This window comes from Semicossyphus pulcher, unplaced genomic scaffold (genome assembly GCF_022749685.1).
Source record: "Semicossyphus pulcher isolate SPU_LCO1_2020_fin unplaced genomic scaffold, fSemPul1.0.p SCAF_1, whole genome shotgun sequence".
Lineage (NCBI taxonomy): Eukaryota > Metazoa > Chordata > Actinopteri > Labriformes > Labridae > Semicossyphus > Semicossyphus pulcher.
Window position 1 is genome coordinate 35,506,962 of NW_027211603.1, and position 8,007 is coordinate 35,514,968.

Below are 8,007 nucleotides of genomic sequence, written 5' to 3' on the forward strand. Positions count from 1 at the left end.
TAGGGTCCTCGCACCCGTTGGTGCTCGGGCCCTAACTAGTGCTGCAAGCAGCATTGAACGGGCCCTCGCACCAGCGATGCAGACACCGGGGCGTGTCCGCTTTCAGACCGGGTGCAGTTGCAGAGGAACCTGCTGCCACGTGCTCACGTTTCAAACACAATGCAGCGAAAACAGCTCTAAAATTCTACTAGAATACCTCAAACCAGTAGGTGGCGCTCTGATAAAGACTGATTCCAACATGTAGGAGTGTTCAGGCAGTGACATATGTCGTACATATAAAGTTTCAGGCTGACAAGATCCTGTATGTTTGAGTTAAAGCAACTTCCTGTTTCTTTGGCGAGCCACGGCCACGTCTTTTGAGTTGCGGAAAAGTTTTCGATAACTATGCATCATTAATGTGTCCTCTGTGCCCTGGGAAAAGTTGAGGGGGGTTGGAGGAACACCCTAGGAGGAGTTCGTTAAAGTATGAGCCCTGGAAATGTCGAAAAAACATGTTTTTTTGACAACGTAATCTAAAATGGCGGACTTCCTGTTGGTTTGACAATATGGGTCCAAGAGGCTTTTTTGTAGATCTAGCCATCATACATATGTGTGCCTCATTTCGTAAGTCTAAGTTTAACTAGCTGCAGGGGCTGCATGTTTGAAAATTGTAGGGGGCGCCACTGAGACATTTAGCCACGCCCACTAACAAAACCTATACAGACCTTCCCAGTACCCCACTGGGGACATGTTTACCGATTTTCATGGCTGTATCAGTATTGTAAGCCCCTGAAAAAGTACATCCTGTTAGTGGCGAACAACGCCACGCCACGGCAACAACGTGGGACATAGACTTATGGATTTCAAGATGGAGCATGTCAAAGGTTTTGTGAGGTTGTTGACCAAATCTGAAGGGGTTACCTACAACCTGATAGGAACTGGACGTATAAAAGTAGAATGAGTGACTTCCTGTAGGCAGTAGATGGCGTTGTGCCCGTTATGCAAATGTTCAGTATAGATGTGTTCAGAATGGGACTCTTATTAAGCACATGACATATGATGCAGATATGTTGATGTACAGTTGAGTTATGGCAGTTTGAATTTTCATGGCGAAGGATTTTGGCGACTGTTTTTTTGCCGTGCCGCCACGACCACATTCCCAAGGCAGGGTCACAGACTTTTCCCCAGACCTTAATCCAGGTCTTAGGTCCCTACTGAGACACATTTGAGGTGGATATGTTGTACCGTCTTGGAATAGTAGCTCGTAGTGTAAAACATGAAATTCCCTGACATTTCCTGCCGCCAGTAGAGGGCGCTAGAAGTATCAGTGAATTATGGCATATCAACCTGTTCAGGCCGGGAGCCTTATCAAACATGGAAAGTCAGGGTCACATTGGAACTTGTACGGCCGAGTCAAAGGCCACTTCCTGTTCACTTCCTGGTTCGAAATTCGTCATGTAACTTTGAGCCCCCAAAAAGGCCACTCCCCCTTTGAAAAACGTCAACCTTTTGATAACTTTTACTCCTCAATGTCTTGTCAGTACACTGACTGAATTTGAAGTCGATTGGATCAAGTCTCTAGGAGGAGTTCGTTAAAGTATTGACCCTGCAAATGGCCAAAAATCGCCCAAAATCGCCCTCTTTCTGACATTCAAAGCAAAATGGCTGACTTCCTGTTGGGTGTGAGGTATAGGTGCAAGAGGCTTTTTCGTGTGTCTTGACCCCATATACATACCTACAAAATTTCAGAGACCTAGGTGAAAGTAACCTCTATGGGGAGGCCCTTTTGCAATTTTCTAGGGGGCGCTATGGAGCCATTTTGCCAATCTCGTGGCAGACGGCCATAAAATATCAAAATTTTCGCCAGACCTGACGAGTGTGCGCAGTTTCATGGTGCTCCGAGGACATTTAAGCCTCGAAAAATGCAATTAAAGACTGCAATGAAACAAAGAAGAAGAATAAGAAGAAAAAGAAAAAAAGAACTAGTGCTGCAAGCAGCATTGAACGGGCCCTCGCACCAGCGACGTAAACGCCGGGGCGTGTTGCAGTCACAGAGCAAGTTGCAGCCACGGTTCCGGTGTAAAGTTCTGCATGGGCTGTATATTTGAAAAATTGTAGGGGGCGCCACTGAGACATTTAGCCACGCCCACTAACAAAACCTATACAGACCTTCCCAGTACCCCACTGGGGACATGTTTACCGATTTTCATGGCTGTATCAGTATATTAAGCACCTGAAAACTGTACTTCCTGTTAGTGGCAAACAACGTGTCGCCACGGCAGCAACGTGGGACATAGACTTATGAGTGTCAAAATGGAGCATGTCAAAGGCCTTTGGGTGTTGTTGACCAAATCTAGAGGGGTTACAAAAAACCTAATAGGAACTGGACATGTAAAAGTAGAAAGAGTGACTTCCTGTTGCCACTAGATGGCGATGTGCCTGTTATGCAAATGTTCAGTGTAGATGTGTTCAGAATGGGACTCTTATTAAGCACATGACATATGATGCAGATATGTTGATGTACAGGCGAGTTATAGCAGTTTGAATGTTTATGGCGAAGGATTGCGGCAACAGTTTTTTTGATGTGCCACATTGACCTTGCCTTTTGAGGTAGAGTCACTGGTTTGTTTTTCCAAACTGTACTCTACTGAGAGAAATGTGAGGAGGATATGTTGTACCGTCTTGGAGCAGTAGCTTGTAGCGTAAAACATGAAATTGCCAGATATTTACTATCGCCAGTAGGTGGCGCTAGGCGCATCAGTGAATTATGGCATATTAATGTGTTCAGGGCAGGAGCCTTATCATACCTGGAAAGTCTGGGTCACATAGGAGCATGTACGGACAGTCAAGTAAAGGATGCATGTCACATGAGGCTGAATACCTCGAACCAGTAGGTGGCGCTCTGATGACAGACTGATTTTCAACACGCAGGAGTGTTCAGGCAGTGACATATGTCGTACATATAAAGTTTCAGGCTGACAAGACCCTGTATGTTTGAGTTAAAGCAATCTCCTGTGTCATGGCGAGACATGGAACTTTGACGAGCCGCCACACCTACGCCTTTTGAGTTGTGGAAAAGTATGTGAAAACTATGCATCGTTAATGTCTCCTCTGTGCCCAGGGAACATTTGAGGGGGATTGGAGGAACGCCCTAGGAGGAGTTCGTTAAAGTATGAGCCCTGGAAATGTCGAAAAAACACGTTTTATTGACAACGTCATCTAAAATGGCGGACTTCCTGTTGGTTTGACAATATGGGTCCAAGAGGCTTTTTTGTAGATCTAGACATCATACATATGTGTGCCTGATTTCGTAAGTCTAAGTTTAACGTGCTGCAGGGGCTGCATGTTTGAAAATTGTAGGGGGCGCCACTGAGACATTTAGCCACGCCCACTAACAAAACTTATACAGACCTTCCCATTACCCCATGGGGGACATGTTTACCGATTTTCAGGGCTGTATCAGTATTGTAAGCCGCTGAAAAATGTACTTCCTGTTAGTGACGAACAACACCACGCCACGGCAACAACGTGGGACAAAGACTTATGAGTTTCAAGATGGAGCATGTTAAAGGTCTTGTGAGGTTGTTGCCCAAATCTGAAGGGGTTACCAACAACCTGATAGGAACTGGACATGTACAAGTACAAAGAGTGACTTCCTGTTGCCAGTAGCTGGCGCTGTGCCTGTTATGCAAATGTTTAATATAAATGTGTTCAGGTTGAGACTCTTATTAAGCACATGTGATTTGGTGCAGATATGTTGAAGTACAGGCGAGTTACAGCAGTTTGAAATATTATAGCGAAGGATTTTGGCGACTGATGTGTTTACCGCGCTGCCATGACCACGCCTCCTGCGGCAGAGTCACAGGTTTTCCCCCAGACCTTAATCCAGGTCTAAGGTCCCTACTGAGACACATTTGAGGAGGATATGTTGTACTGTCTTGGAATAGTAGGTCGTAGCGTAAAACATGAAATTTCCCGTTATTTCCTGTCGCCAGTAGTTGGCGCTAGGAGTATCAGTGAATAATGGCACATCAATGTGTTCAGGCCGGGAGACTTATCAAACATGGAAAGTCTGGGTCACATTGGAACATGCACGGCCGAGTTAAAGGCCACTTCCTGTTCACTTCCTGGTTCGGATTAAATCATGTAAGTTTGAGCCCCCAAAAAGGCCACTCCCCCTTCAAAGAACGTAAAACCTTTGATAAATTTTAATCTTCAATGTCTTGTCAGTACACTGACCGAATTTGAAGTGGATTGGATGAAGTCTGTAGGAGGAGTTCGTCAAAGCATCGACCCTGCAAAATCGCCCCAAATCACCCATTTTTCCATTAAAAGCAAAATGGCTGACTTCCTGTTGGGTTTGCGATATGGGTGCAAGAGGCTTTTTTGTGAGTCATGACCCCATATGTATGCCTACAAAATTTCAGAGACCTAGGTGACCTCTAAGTACCCTCTATGTAGAGTCCTTTTTTAAATTTTCTAGGGGGCGCTACGGAGCCATTTTGCCGGTCTCGTGGGAGATGCACATAAAATATCGAATTTTTCGCCAGACCTGACGCATGTGCAGAATTTCATGATGCTCCAAGACCATTTAAGCCTCAAAAAATGGATTCTCGGGGGACAAAGAAAGAAAGAATAATAATAATAATAATAATAATAATAATTAAAGCCGCAAGCGGCGATGAACGGGCCCTCGCACCCGTGGCCACGTTGGGGCTTGTCGCGGCCGCAGGGTGTGCTGCAGACACGGGGTGCACCTCAGAATCGGGGTGTGCATGAAGCACAGGATGTGCAGTAGCCAGAGGCTGTCCACCAGTAGGGGCTTGGTCAGCATCACCCAAAATTCCTATGGAGATCTGTTCAGGCCGAGACTATAATCATGCATGTGAAATTTGAAGCTGATATAACATTGTATGTGACAGGTAGTACTGACTCTTGCCAGTAGGTGGCGCTATGAGTATGAGCGAAAAATTATCATGTAGACCTGTGCAGGCCGAGACTGTTATCATGCATGTGAAATTAGGAGCTGATAGGACAATCTATGTGAGAGTTAGTACTGGCACTGCCCAGTAGGTGGCGCTATGACTATGAGCGAAAGATTAATATGTAGACCTGTTCAGGGGGGTACCCTCATGAAACCTGTGAAATTTGGAGCTGATCGGACAATGTATGTGAGAGTTAGTACTGGCTCTGCCCAGTAGGTGGCGCTATGACTATGAGCAAAAAATGTATATGTAGATGTGTTCAGGGCGGTACCCTCATCAAACCTGTGAAATTTGGAGCTGATCGGACAATGTATGTGAGAGTTAGTACTGGCTCTGCCCAGTAGGTGGCGCTATCAGTATGAGTGAAAAATGTATATGTAGATGTGTTCAGGGCAGTACTCTCATCAAACCTGTGAAATTTGGTGGAGATTGGACAATGTATATGACACTTTATACAGACTCTGCCCAGTAGGTGGCGCTATGACTATGAGTGAAAAATGTATCTGTAGATGTGTTCAGGGCAGTACCCTCATCAAACCTGTGAAATTTGGTGGAGATTGGACAATGTATATGAGAGTTGATACAGGCTGTCACCAGTGGGTGGCGCTATAGGATTGGTAAGGAAAGGAGTGTGTAGATCTGTTCAGGGTGGGACTCTGATCAAGCATGTGAAATTTGGTGCAGACAGGATGAAGTACAGGCGAGTTATCGCAGCCTAAATGTCATGGCGAGGCATCATGGCGAAGGTTATATTCGCCGCGCCGCCAGGTTCACGCCCTCTGTTGTAACCTGACCAAGTTTTGTCACAGACCTTAATCAAGGTCTTAAGAGTTTCCTGACATGAATTTGAGGTTAACATGTTTTACCACCTTGGAGGAGGGGCTTGTAGAGTAAAACATGTCACTTCCTGTTTCCAGTAGCGGGCGCTAGGCCTGATGGGAAATATTTTCATGTAATTGTGTTCAGGCTGGGACTCTTGTCATACACGTGAAATATGAAAAAGGCAGAAGACTATATATGAGAGTTACAGTGATTTTACATTTTTGGCATTTTGCCAAACAAACATCAGACTTTGACCCCCCGCCAAGGCCACGCCCATTCTCAAAAACTCAAGCTTTTGATAACTTTTCATCTCCAATGTCTTGTCAATACACTGACCGACTTTCAAAAGTCTGGGAGGAAGTCCCTAGGAGGAGTTCGTTAAAGTATGACCACTGGAAATCCACAAAAACACGCTTTATTTTGAAATTCAAAGCAAAATGGCTGACTTCCTGTTGGGTTATGGGCATATGTATATGAGACTTTTTTGTAGGTATGGACATGATACATATGCCTACCGAATTTCAGGCCCGTAGGTGAAACCTCCTTTAGGGGCTGAATTTTGCTAAAATTCTAGGGGGCGCTATAGAGCCATTTTGCCATTGCCATGTGGGAAACCCACAAAATATCAAATTTTTCGCCAGACCTGATGCACATTCCAAATTTGATGAGTTTTGGGGCATGTTTAAGCCGCCAAATTTGCGATTCATTGCGGATTAAAATAATAAGAAGAAGAATAATAATTCCTTGCATTCCAATAGGTCCTCGCCACTGCGTGCAGTGCTCGGGCCCTAATAATAATTCCTTCAATTTCAAGAGGTACTCGCACCGCTTCGGTGCTCGGGCCCTAATAATAATTCCTTGCATTCCAAGAGGTCCTCGCCACTGCGTGCAGTGCTCGGGCCCTAATAATTCCTTCAATTTCAAGAGGTACTCGCACCGCTTCGGTGCTCGGGCCCTAATAATAATTCCTTGCATTCCAAGAGGTCCTCGCCACTGCGTGCAGTGCTCGGGCCCTAATTAAAGCCGCAAGCGGCGATGAACGGGCCCTCGCACCCGTGGCCACGTTGGGGCTTGTCGCGGCCGCAGGGTGTGCTGCAGACACGGGGTGCAGCTCAGAAGCGGGGTGTGCATGAAGCACAGGATGTGCTGTAGCCACAGGCTGTCCACCAGTAGGGGCTTGGTCAGCATCACCCAAAATTCCTATGGAGATCTGTTCAGGCCGAGACTATAATCATGCATGTGAAATTTGAAGCTGATATAACATTGTATGTGACAGGTAGTACTGACTCTTGCCAGTAGGTGGCGCTATGAGTATGAGCGAAAAATGATTATGTAGACCTGTGCAGGCCGAGACTGTTATCATGCATGTGAAATTAGGAGCTGATCGGACAATCTATGTGAGAGTTAGTACTGGCACTGCCCAGTAGGTGGCGCTATGACTATGAGCGAAAGATTAATATGTAGACCTGTTCAGGGCGGTACCCTCATGAAACCTGTTAAATTTGGAGCTGATCGGACAATGTATGTGACAGTTATTACTGGCTCTGCCCAGTAGGTGGCGCTATGACTTTGAGTGAAAAATGTATCTGTAGATGTGTTCAGGGCAGTACCCTCATCAAACCTGTGAAATGTGGTGGAGATTGGACAATGTATATGAGAGTTGATACAGGCTGTCACCAGTGGGTGGCGCTATAGGATTGGTAAGGAAAGGAGTGTGTAGATCTGTTCAGGGCGGGACTCTGATCAAGCATGTGAAATTTGGTGCAGACAGGATGAAGTACGGACGAGTTATCAATGCCTAAATGTTATGGCGAGGCATCATGGCGAAGGTTATATTCGTGGCGCCGCCAGGGTCACGCCCTCTGTTGTAACCTCACCAAGTGTTCTCACAGACCTTAATCAAGATCTTAAGAGTTTCCTGACATGAATTTGAGGTTAATATGTTTTACCACCTTGGAGGAGGGGCTTGTAGAGTAAAACATGTCACTTCCTGCTTCCAGTAGCGGGCGCTAGGCCTGATGGGAAATATTTTCATGTAATTGTGTTGGGGCTGGGACTCTTGTCATACACGTGAAATATGAAAAAGGCAGAAGACTATATGTGAGAGTTACAGTGATTTTACATTTTTGGCATTTTGCCAAACAAACATCAGACTTTGACCCCCCGCTAAGGCCACGCCCATTCTCAAAAACTCAAGCTTTTGATAACTTTTAATCTTCAA